We start from the raw sequence: 12,727 nt of genomic DNA, 5'->3' as shown, positions 1-12,727 counted from the left end.
ATGACTCTATGTACCGTTATTTTATGACAATGTGAGAAATATACATACATTTACGCAGATTTTCATTATTTAATTTCTTCAAATATAATGCAGGACTCTAACATTTTATGGCAACAGTTTGAAAAGTGAACCGACATTTATCCGTCCGACGCAAAATGCCAAAACGAAACTAATAGTCCTTTGGGATTCAAATCCCTTTGGACTAAAAACCTATACACTTGAATTTTCTTAATCCACAGGTGTTAGTAAATGCATGATATTCGAGGTTAATTGTTGCTCGAGTCATTAATTCGAGGTTAATTGTTGCTCGTTTTAAATAAAAATAACTCTAAAATTCAATTTCGAAATTCAGTTTATTCCGCATGGGTGTAAAATCACAGCGAACCCTCTCATATCAACTAGTTTCTTAAGATTAACTAACGAAAAGTGTTAGGTTTAGTGCAAAATATCACGGCGAGCGCCACTACTGTCTATTACTTTAAAATAGGTTATTTTCCGCCTCTGGATTTGCCTCATAACCGTGGAAACGACAGCAGATGATGAAAGCCGCCTAATTCTTTTCCCTCCACTTTCACACTCTTTCCATCACTTTTTCACATAAAGCGTGCAAATGAAGACTAATATAAACTTCAATCTCAAACGAGGAGGGGAAATAAATGATGTGTGGTTAGGACGACACGCGTTACTATCGCAAATGGAGAGGGCTGGCAACCACTTTGGACTGATTATTTTAAAGTGACAGATTATAGCATTTGCCGTAGATCTAATACTTTAAATTAGGCTCACCAGCAGCATAGTGGTAAAATCGCTGAACACTGGTAGTTTGGTTCTGGATTTGAATCCTGGAGAACATGCTGGCTGCATGGGCGTTTTCCTGATTTTTCCCATGTGTAACGTGTATACGAGCCAGTTTCCTTTAGAAAGGCTTCCATGAAGGCATCCCTCTCCTTAGGCAGATAGCCCTCGAGTGCTTTGCCATAATCAAATAAACCAAATGTAATAATTTTAATGAACTAGCTGGTTCACCAACAGGTATAATACTTTCTTTCTTATGAATAATAAAATTATCATGATAATTAGTTATAGAAATGCACACTTTACCTGGAGCGCTGTTGGAGATGATATTGGAGAAGCCAAACCAATTTTACGGTAGTACAAGTAACCTTAAATAAAGATGTAATTTCTTTTATTAGCATTAATCCTCTTAGTGACATTAAATTTAAATTTAAGTTTTTAAGAAATAAATTTCGCCTTCATCTTCTAATTTCATCAGAACGAAACAAAATGAATATAACCAAGAAATATTAATATTTTTTAAATACACTGGCTAAACCTTTTAGGAAACTTATATGACTGATATGACAATATATGACTTGACTATATACTATATATGACTTGATAATATATACTATGTATGACTTGGAATATATATTACTATATATGACTTGGAAAATATATATTTAAATGACTATATACTATATATGACTTGGGAAATATATATTTAAATATGTCAAATTGAGAGCCTTTGTAGAATACGTTTACAACATAGATACAAGTTCCAAAAAGAGGAATTAGATATTTTAAAGTGAAATATTTGTTTCCTTAATATTGCGTTCTGCAGAATTACTTTGTTCTAAGTTTTCTAAACGAATCAGTATCAAGTATTAAAAGAATTTAGCAGAGCTGAGACTTACAGTATACAAAGACGATTGTTTTAATTGTATAATATTGACTGCTTTACAGTTGTTCCAGTGGATTGAGGAAAATAATTACAGTACAAAGTCCGTAATCCGGACTCGTCGGGACTTCGGCAATTCCAGATTAGGGTTTTTTCCGGATTATAGATCATCAATTTAAATCTGGTAAGATGGCATGCAGAACTTATACAATTAAAAATATGAAACCGTAATTTATGAAATAAAGAACAACTATGATCTAAAGGGCATCAAAATTTACAAAAAAAAAAAAAAAAAAAGCTTAATATTTATTTGTTTACTTTATTAAACATTTCTTTCAATGTAACTTGTTTAAGTTGCTTCGTTTTTTGTGCTAATACTTTCTCTCGAATTCTCTCTTCTATAAACAGACCTAATTTCTTGTTCAGTTACAAAGTTCCACTGTTCAAATCCTGTAATTGCTGTGTCGAGAATACCGACTAACTTGTCAATCGAAATTTTTTCGTTTTCAATAATAACCTCTCTGTCACTTTCATCACTATCGGAAGAACTCATGTGTAAACACTTTACTAGCTTTACGCGCATGCGTAGCGGACGCGCGCATCAAACGCGCATGCGTAAGTTTGTGGCTTTGAGGTCCGGATTATAGATCATTCCGGATAATGGACATCTGGATTACGGACTTTGTACTGAATTACGAGATTGACAGAAAATGCCAAATATTGAGTATACATAATCATTGACGGAAATGTAATTTTTTTTTTTCAGAAATAAAACTTTTGAACTGAAATATGCTGTAAGAAAACAAATACAGTACAACTCGCTTATAACGAGCCCTGATTTAACGAGAATCCGGATTTAAGGAATAAATCGAAAATACTTGGTTGGTACAATCGAAAACACTGGTCGCTTTTAACGAGCAAATTCGGTTATAGTTAGCAATAGTTTTGTGATTCATACAACTTTTATTGAGTTCCACTTCTTCAGGTCAGCTAATCCTTTCTTGGAAAAATTTCTTTAACATTCCGAAGTCAACCGAAGGTTAATGAAGAGTCATAAGTCCTGCGCATGCATGACGGCGGCTTCATTTTATCTTGGAGAGTGATCAGGTTTCAATTTTTCTTAATGATTTCTTCAAGTGTTATTCAGCCTATGGACCAAGGAATCATCAAAAGTTTTACATCAAACTTGATGCACCTGATGATTTTGATGCTTCTCGATAGGAGAGAAAAAATAGGAACATCCTCAAATGTTAATGTAAACGTACTCGAAGCGATACATTTAATGAACGATGCATGGAAAATAACGTTACATCAACATGCATTACCAATTGCTTCCATAAAGCTGGCTTGGACATTTCTCAAGTGAGACAAATCACTAAGAAAGAAGAAGACATAGACGTCTTGGAGAATTTGGAAATGAACAGAGAAGAATTTGAAAATTATATGTATGTTGACGCAAATGTTGTCAACTGCTTCCAAGGATATTGTGGCTGCAAATTGTGGCAGACGGAGAAAATAATAAAGCGGCGTTGATAAACGCCACGAATGTGAATAATTTCAAGCTGAGCCGCCCCCAACGTCCTCAATGGCTTTTTCAGTGTGAAGAAGAACTTCAGAAGTTTTTCGAAGCCAGGGGTGCAAATGACGAAGTTTTTCGGGCCCTGAGTCTACTCCAAAGAACAATAACACAAGAAAGAGACAATCAGGCAGTTCAAAGTAAATTATCCAGCTTCTTTTGTACTGCATAGAAATGAGGAAAAAAAAATCAATAAAAAGAAATTCTGAAAGGTTTCATATTTTAAATTATTTCCAAAGAGGAGTTTTTATAACATTTTGCGTGTTAACTTTATTTATTAGATATCATGATCTTCGCACTTAAACCATAAAATTCAGTTCAAGAGCAATAACATCAAATAATTTTAAATTGAGCGTATCTTTAGAATTTCTGATACACAGTCTGAAACGCTGATGATAAAAATCCTTTTTTTCTGTACAACATTGACATTGCTCGCTTTGAAATCCCTGTGTTTGTTAATGAAAAATTCGTTAAAGTTTTGCAAAACATGAAATCGATAATAAAAAAAATTCCAAGTTTCAAATTTGGGCTTCCAGATGCTCATATTCGCAATAGAATTACGTCATTCAAAACTCGATGGCTCTAGGCACCTTTGTTTCATCACACTGTGAGAAAAATACATACATTCAAGCAAATTCTTCATTATTAGTTTCTTCAACTATAATACTGGGCGATAATATTAGGTGGCAACAATTTGAATAGTGATACACCGTTTATAGTGATTAGACACAAAATCGCAAAACGAAACCAATCATCCTTTAGGGTCAAAGTCCCTTTGGACTAAAAATAAACACCAAATACAGGTAAAAAAGCAATTTTTACGATTAAAATTACAGTTTTTATGAAAAAAAAAAAGCCATTCGACCTGCGGCAAGAAGATACATTTTTCGGTGCGTAAAACTGAATGTTTACTTTTGATCCCACTCGGTAAAAAGATACTGAAGGTGCAAAAACTGAATTCAATATTCTACTGAATTTCAAATGCAAAAAAATAGTGGTTCGTTAGGCTTAACTCGCCAGTTTTAAACTGTGGATAATTCTACAACCATTAAACCACATAATTCAATCACTTTTAAAGAAAAAATGCACAATTAACCTATATATAATAATTTAAAAAGTATGCTCGCCGAGCCTGGTAACAGAGTGAGAATATATACATACAACTGGCGCAGCCGATTCCAGCAAAAACGGGAGGTGCACATCTACATGTTACAACAATCCCATATCCAAAATTTCAACGTTGTACCTCTATTTCTTCAAGTTATGAAAGATAAATACATAAATACACACAAAAGTCAAGTAAAAGTCTTTTCTGAGTGCATTTAAAATCGAATTTGTAATCCTTTTTGCAAACAACAGTCCTTTATTCCATCCATACATACAGATGTCACTCGAAAGCACCTTTCAAGTGATTTAGAGAGCGGATGGAATGTATATTTTTGTTGAAATATGATACACGAAATTTTTTGCGATTACAATACTTTATTTGCATCGCACAATGAAGTAAACATACAAGTGCTAATCCTAAACTAATCACCAAACTAATCCTTTATTGTTTGCTTTTGTTGTCTGGCAGCAGTATATTTTTTTAAACAGATTAAAATTTAATTTATAAAGAATTTTACATTTAAAAGTGCCAAGCTCCGTTTCCACTTTTAAATTAAATATAACATAAAAATGACGTAAATAGGAAACATGGAAAAGCTAAAATATACTAGAACAACCATTCAGGGAAAATAAAGAAATGAAATACACTGGTGTGCAAAAATTAAGGACGAGACGGTTTTTTTCAATATAACTTTGTACAAAAGCTTTCCAAATCAACACATTTAATAGCGTAAGATCCCCAATACGTAAGGACATGAGTAATGTAAGCAACACTTACTAAAAGAGAAATCAGAGAGATAAAAAGAAGCTTTATTGAAAAAGTAGCATGGAGCGCAATGCGACTGAAGACCGAAACATGACTGTGATGGGTGTCCAGCAAGAAATATCCGGTCTTTAATAGGGGATATGATCTCCCCTGACTGCTAGGCAGGTTTCACAGCGTCTGCCTATGCTGAGAATGAGGGTGTCAATGAGTTGTTGAGGTATTGCTGCCGATTCGTCTTGCAGCGACAATCGAAGCTCCGGAATTGTTACTGGTGGTAAGGTACGAGCTGCCAAGCGTCTGCCTAGAAAAATCCCATACATGCTCGATGGGATTGAGATCCGGAGATCGTGCCGGCCAATCCATACGTTCAATATCCTCACTCTCTAAGAGCTGTTCGGCAGCTACTGTGCGATGACATGGTGCATTGTCGTCCATGAAAAGGAACTGCGGACCAATAGCGCCTCTAAAAAGACGCACATATGGAAGAAGAATCTCGTTACAATAACGGGTCCCGTTGACTGAACCTGAGTCGAAGATGTGAAGGTCTGTACGGCTACCAAGCCTGATGCCTCCCCACACGAGAACACCGCCACCTCCATACCTGTCCCTTTCAATGATGTTCCAGGGATGATTGCGGCTTCCCCGCTCTCTCCAGATGAGTATGCGATGAGAATCGCTGCTCAGACTGAATCTGCTCTCATCTGTAAAGAGTACTCTTCCCCATTCATTGTCTCTCCAATTCCGGTATTCCCGGCACCACAGAGAACGCCTTCTCCGATGGGCAGGCGTTAGAGGTACACACCGTACAGGGCGTCGTGCAAACAGACCACCACCGTGCAGTCTTCTGGCCACGGTAAAACGCGATATCATCGTCCAGTCGCCTGTGTCGTGTGTCTAGCGATTTCTCCCGCTGTCTGCCGCCTGTTTCTTCTGGCCTGTAAGGCAATATACCGGTCATCTGCGGGTGTGGTTCCTCGTGGATGACCACTACTAAACCCTCGGATAGCTGTTCTTGTAGTTTGAAATTGTCTCCAAAGTCGTGAAACGATGCTGTGAGCAATTCCGAACTCTGCAGCCACACTTGTCACACTGCGGCCTTCCTCCAACTTCCCAATGATTCAACCTCGGGTAAAGCATCCAGACGTCGTCTAACAGATTGATTATTCGCCATTTCTCGCCGAGGCAGCAACTCAGTGAGTGATTTTAACTGCTATACGGCGTGCAATCTCTTTGCCAGAAATACTGATCTTACACCGACAACATGCTTTATACTACTCAGACACTCCCCCATTACGTCTACCTGCATATCTGCGCATGTGCTACCGTACATCACCTTACTTAATCTCCTGATTGGTCTTTCTGTCCGCTCTGCCTCTTCGTTCAGCTGATATGCTAATTTTTCGACTTCGTCCTTAATTTTTGCACACCAGTGTATATATAGAGACTTCCATTCTATATGTTCCGCAAAATTTTAAAATAACAAATAGATTTCATTTTAAATGCAGAATTTTTTAATACTCTTATAAAATTTGAATGATAAATTATAGCACTTACTTTTCGTTGATAAGCAGCATAACATATTCACACCGCACAGGATTTTACCGCTCCTAAAATAGAATAATCAGAAAAAAAAAGCCAAAATAAGAGATCGAAGAATAATACCTCTAGAACAAAAGTAAAACGAACTATATATACAAAGAGCCTTGCAATGCATACAATACGGAAAACTTTCAGGATAACAATTAAATTTTATTTAAAATGCAGATGATAATATACTCACTTTGACAATATCGAAAATTAATAATAGCATCGTCCGTTGACAATTATCGGACAGACAGTTCCTATTTTCAAAGAATTTTAGCAAAGTGTCTAAACCACATTTGATGATTCATCGCTTTCAACAAATATGCCAAATTTCAAACGCGCAAATATATAAATTCACGCATATCTTCGGAAATTTTGGATTTTAAATGTTTTTAAGCATTTTTTAATGGAATTTTTGGATTTTTATGAAAATTAAGGAATTTTGAGAATTTCTTTTAACGAAAATTTGATATTGTGATATGTAAATATATGTTTTAATTTCTTAAGTCCCCTTTCCGTGGTGCATTGTAGTTATTATAGAAACGTTTCAAGATGTATACTATGAATGATAGAGATTCCTTTAATAAAAGTGAGAGTACTTTTGAACAAGACATGAGTAAAACTGATGTATTGAGTGTTATTCAAAATCTTTATGATACAATTGATGTAATGAAGGAAAAGCGGATCGCAAAGAACATTATTCATGACCTCTCGTCAGGTTTGTCTTTTATCGCTAGATGGGTAGAGAAATACAGCCTGAACCAGATTGAACTTGAGAACTCTAAACATAGAGAAGAAAATTTTACCGGTATATTTGAAGAACTGAGGGAAATCAAGAAAATGATTAAAGGCAGAGATGACCAAGTATGTAGCGGTCCTTGTGAGGTAAAAGAGACCGGAGAAAATGATATGGATGATATGGTCTTACAAAAGAAAGAAAAGCACTTCTATAAAGCTAAGAATAAAGATAATGAAATTTTACTAAGATCAGTAGACAAAAGTAAAGATGTCTACGAGGAAATCTCTAGGCAACTTGATCCGGGCAAATTAGGCATTGGAGTTATTAACGCTTTTACAAGAAAAAAACGGTGATGTTGTGGTTAGAATGAAGGATAAATATGAAGTCGCGGTCTTATAGAAAGCAATATTAAAAGAAGATAAATTAAAGGATGTCGTTAAGACCAGGAAATACAAATTTATAAAGACAAAAATTATAATTTATAACGTTGGAGATTTTGTGGAGGATTCGGATATTTTGCGTAAGCTTAAAGAGGATTGCACATGCGATGGACACTGCACTAGAGCACGTTTTCGGCTAAAGACTTCCGAAAAAGAGGTTACACATCGTGTTTTTATGGTTTCTTCAGAGTGTCAGAGTTCTGTATTAGAAGATGAACGATTCGCATTGGGATGGAAATCCTATGCGAGCCGTTTATACTTAAACCCAAAGAGATACTCAAGGTGTCTTAGATATGGTCACACTAAAAAATTTTGCAGGTTTGATCTACGATGCGCTACAAGTTCTCTGAAACATGAGAAGAATGAATGTAAGCGTGAAGAAGTTAAGTGTTGTAATTGTATCGAATACAATGAACAATATGGTACAGTATTTGATTTTATGCATGATGCTTTTTCTAGATCTTGTTCAGTTTTTAAAGAGGAAATTAGATTTTTAAAGGATCATTTAGATATTTGACATTTTACTTATGATTTATGCACTACGGTGGGGACTTTGCCTTTTGCTGTTTATTTGTTTCCGCTGCTCCTCGGACTGCTATTTATTAAGAAGAAAGACTTTTCTATCCCCCTGGTGACGCGTAAGTAAAGAATAAAGCTATTTGAAAACTGGTGTCTTGACTGATTATTTTAGTTTTATATTACCATTTTATCATTGAAAATATTGTTTTAATTATCTTGATTTTAACTGTAAATAGCTTTTTACCTTAATTTTATTGATTATATTCTATTTTGGATTTTAACTCTTTTTACAATTTGAATTTTATTATGAACATTTTAAACATAAACTTAAATCACTGCGCCGCTGCGGCATGTCAACTTACAGTTTTGGATAAGGTCTTAAATATTGAGCCAGATATTATCACTCTGCAGAAGCCTTATTACATTGGGGACAACATTGCTTATCAATGTAGAGACTGTTCATTACAAAAAAGGAAGAACCGCCATCATTGTGGTTAATAGAAATCTAAAATTTTATGTTGAACATGTTTCAGATATAATTACGTGTATTAGCTGTTACAATCGAGATGGTATAATTTCAGTTATCTCTATTTATTTCTCCCCTGCTGAGGACATTGAAAGTCATTTAATGAGTTTAGAGAATGTTTTAAAAGATATACACAATGAATTTATTTTAGTTGGTGATTTTAATTCAAAGCATTTTAACTGGGGGGCTCCTCTATTGGACCAACGGGGGATTTTAACCATGGACTTTATTTTACAAATGGACTTGGTTCTTTCAAATGAAAGCGACTCTGCTTCTACTTTCTCCTCATCAGTGGGAACTGGATGGACAGACCTAGTTTTGGGCTCGTGCGATATGAATTTTGAAAAAGTTAAGATGGAAATACTCGATATAGACTCTTTAAGTGATCATCGCTATATTTTGCTGGATCTGTCTTGTGCCATTAGAACTGAACAAAATCGGCTAATATTCTCTAGACATAAAGGACGAGTTAAAAAATTTATTAAGAGATTATATCCACGTTTGATTGAGTTTGAAAACAGAATTATTAGTTGCGGTCCACCAGAAGAATTGAATTCTGTCATTATGGAGTTTGAGACCTATTTACAGGGAGAAATGATGGATAAACTGAGGATAAAGTCAGAGCGAAAGAAACATGAAATTTCTTGGTGGATCCCTGCCCTTCCAAGGCTTAAAAGAAAAGTTAGAGCCTATAGGAAGAGCTATCAGGTCTATGGTATTCAAGATTCAATAAAAATAGAGAGAAGAACGCTTCATAAAAAATATTTGGCCATTTATAAGAAGGCGATTAAAAGAACAAAATATGAATTCAAGCAATGTCTTTTTTCTGCGAAACAGAGATTACTATGATAAATTCTATAGAATTGCTGCAGATAAAAAGAAGAAGAGAATGATCTTACATAGAAATGGTGGCGGTTCCCCAGAGGACTATTATCGAAGACTCATAGAAGATGCCCTCGATTTAAATGAGAATTACAGCGATATTATTATGGATGACTCAGAGGTAGATATGGATGATACAAGAGAAATGAATTTTACCGTTAACGAAGTTAATATGGTTATCTCCAATTTACGTGACAAGATTGCCCCCGGACCGGATGGGATTAGGGTCACATTGGTTAAATCCCTTTATGAATTTTTTCCTTCACTTTTGATCATCTTGTACAATCGATGTTTAGAGTTTCAAATCTTCCCTACCACCTGGAAGGAGGGAGAACTCATTTTAATCCCTAAAAGTAATGGAAAACTCAGACCGATATGTTTGCTCAAGATTCTGGGTAAAGTTTACGAGAAACTGTTGATCAATAGACTACAATTTTTGATTGATAGGGATGAAGTAATATAAGATGACCAATATGGTTTTAGAAAAGGAAGGAGTACAGAATTGGCACTATATAAAGTGGTTGACGTGATAAGAAACAAAAGAATTGAGACATCTTTTGCAGTTCACCAGAAGGACTAGAGACAAAAAGGAAGCGCGGACAATCATTAGATTCTTTGGTATTTGCATCGGTTCGGATCTTCTTGTTACTGGATTTGTCAACAATTTCAGTATCTTTGTCATTTTCATCGGTACGGATCTTCTTGTTAATTGATTTGTCAACAATTTCAATATTTTGGTTGGTGTCATTTGAGTCAGTTTTTTTAGAATAAAAAGAGAAGCCATAATTGAAAGAGAAAAAATTCAGGTCCGACGGCCCCGCCCAGCACGGAGCCCAACAAGGGAACACAGATTCCTGTGTTAGGGCTAGCCGGACCTATACGCAAACTGAAGCCCCACAGTCGGCTTTCCCGAAAGCAGGTACTCCCGAGAGCTTGACCCCAAGCCACTGATACAAGGACTAGTGACCAGCCGATTGACACCCGTGAGGACGACTAAGGTGCCTCCCGTTTAGCTGAAGCAGAGGCCAGAGCAGTGTGTTGGGGACAGTACCTCGCCCCTCAACTACCAGGACCCTCCTTTCCAGCGACACGGGTCTCCACGCACGGAAAACACGTGAGCAGTTTTCCCCCGACTCGAAAACTAGAGACAAGGTCTGTTCCAGTCTCTCGTGACGAGCCCCAAACTTCGTAGAGAGAAACCACAAGGGAGAAGGGAAGGGAAAAAGTTCCAGCCAAGAGAGAGGAGACGGAAAAGAGGATAGATAACTGGGGCCCCAGGATCGTGACACCCGTCTCATTAAGAAGATGATCCCCTGAAGGGCTAGGGTACCTCGGGATTGCCACACCCGTACTCACAAGAGCGAGCCCCCTGAGGGGTCTATTAGTTGAAAACCATCTTATATATATAATACAGTCCAAGTAAACTCCATTTTAGATCTGTATACCAATTAGTTGTCTGTTATTATTGATAATCTTCATAATGTCTCTTGAATAATTTTGCAATATCTCATATTTTAGATTTTTCACATCAAATGTTCCATATTTGTCTCTCACCCTCTTGATAAGAATATAAGTCTCAAGGAAGTGTTCAGCGTCGCCAATCTGATGACATATAAGGCAATTTTCATTGCCCTGGAGGTGAAATCTTCTCAAGTAATAGGGAAACCTACCGTGTCTTGACAATAGCTGATTAACATCTATATCACTGTAGAATTTCATTTTATTGACAACTTGTATTTCTTTCAGGTACTTAACTTTTTTCCCGGAGGAATCCCAATTTTCTTTCCATTTTTTATTATAATAGTCCTTCATGATCGTAATCTTCTTCCGCCTTGCGGGTTTTATAAATAAATAATCTGATCCATCCCCCAGGGCAGCTTCTTTCGCCAGTGCATCCGCCCTCTCATTACCTGTATGTCCCACGTGTGCTTTTATCCAGTGTTACTGTAAAGAATGCTTATTGCTAGCAGCAAAATAAAGTGTCTTTACTTCTTCTAAAAGAACATTTTTGGCTCTGGCTGGGAGAGCGCCATCAAGACCAAAAGAGCATCAGAATAAATATGAATACAATGTCGATTATTAAGTCCTTCAGTAGTCCATCTGATGGCTTCTTTTAGTGCAATAATTTCAGCCTGGTACACATAGTTGATATTATTCATTTAAAATTTTTTATTATAAATCTCTAAATTATAAAAATAAACCACAAATGCAGACCCGAAGCCCCCCTCAAAACCAGAGCCATCTGTAAATATATCTATTTCATTCATTTCCAATCTGTTATAATCAAAATTTATACCATGAAATATATTTGGATTTATTCCCTTAAAAACTGCATATTTAATAAAATCAGAGCACACTTTAAAAATCATTGTATAAAATAAAATCCTGTAAACCATTACCCAATACAAATTTTTCATAGTAAAATTGATAATAGATAGAGAGAGGGGGTACACCGGCAAGTATACACAGAACCTCCGTTGAGAGAGTTCTAAAAGCTCTAGTGATGGTCAGAAGCCAAGCTCTCTGCATAGAGTCCAATTTAGTCCGCAATCTTATAAGCTCCCCTGCTTGAAGTCCCCATGAACCTATTCCGTAAATAATCTTAGGTAAAATGACGTTAATATAAATCTCTCTAAGGGTGGTGCTTTTGTTAGTCAAGGTACCTGGGGTAAAGGTACTATTATAAAATGTCATAACTCTCTCAGTCTTCCTTTGAATATCTTTAAAGTGTGGGATGAAATTCAGTATACGATCTATAATAACCCCCAGATACTTAATCTCATCTTTGAATTTAATATTTCTTCTTTCAAACTTCAATTTCGGCGGTCTTGTTTGTGCGCCACCCATAGGAAAAAAATAGCTTGAGTCTTGTCCAAATTGAACTGAATTTTCTGTTTAAAGCTCTATTTA

The 12,727-nt window shown here is 36.1% G+C and overlaps 1 long non-coding RNA gene across 1 annotated transcript in view; it reads right to left on the bottom strand.

Moving 5' to 3' along the window:
- Window positions 1-12,727, bottom strand: part of LOC146995592 (uncharacterized) — a 36,957-nt gene that overhangs the window by 18,740 nt on the left and 5,490 nt on the right. Inside the window, exons 2-3 of the long non-coding RNA XR_015043246.1 lie at window positions 6,682-6,734; window positions 1,102-1,163 (exon numbers count right to left, since the gene is read on the bottom strand). This is a non-coding gene — a long non-coding RNA (uncharacterized LOC146995592). The remainder of the gene's footprint in view (window positions 1-1,101; window positions 1,164-6,681; window positions 6,735-12,727) is intronic.

Source organism: Stegodyphus dumicola, chromosome 9 (assembly GCF_044657685.1).
Source record: "Stegodyphus dumicola isolate Sdum_Otavi_A_Nest chromosome 9, ASM4465768v1".
Classification (NCBI taxonomy): Eukaryota; Metazoa; Arthropoda; class Arachnida; order Araneae; family Eresidae; genus Stegodyphus; species Stegodyphus dumicola.
Note: the sequence above shows the minus strand (reverse complement) of the source record. Positions and strands in the feature narration are given on the sequence as shown.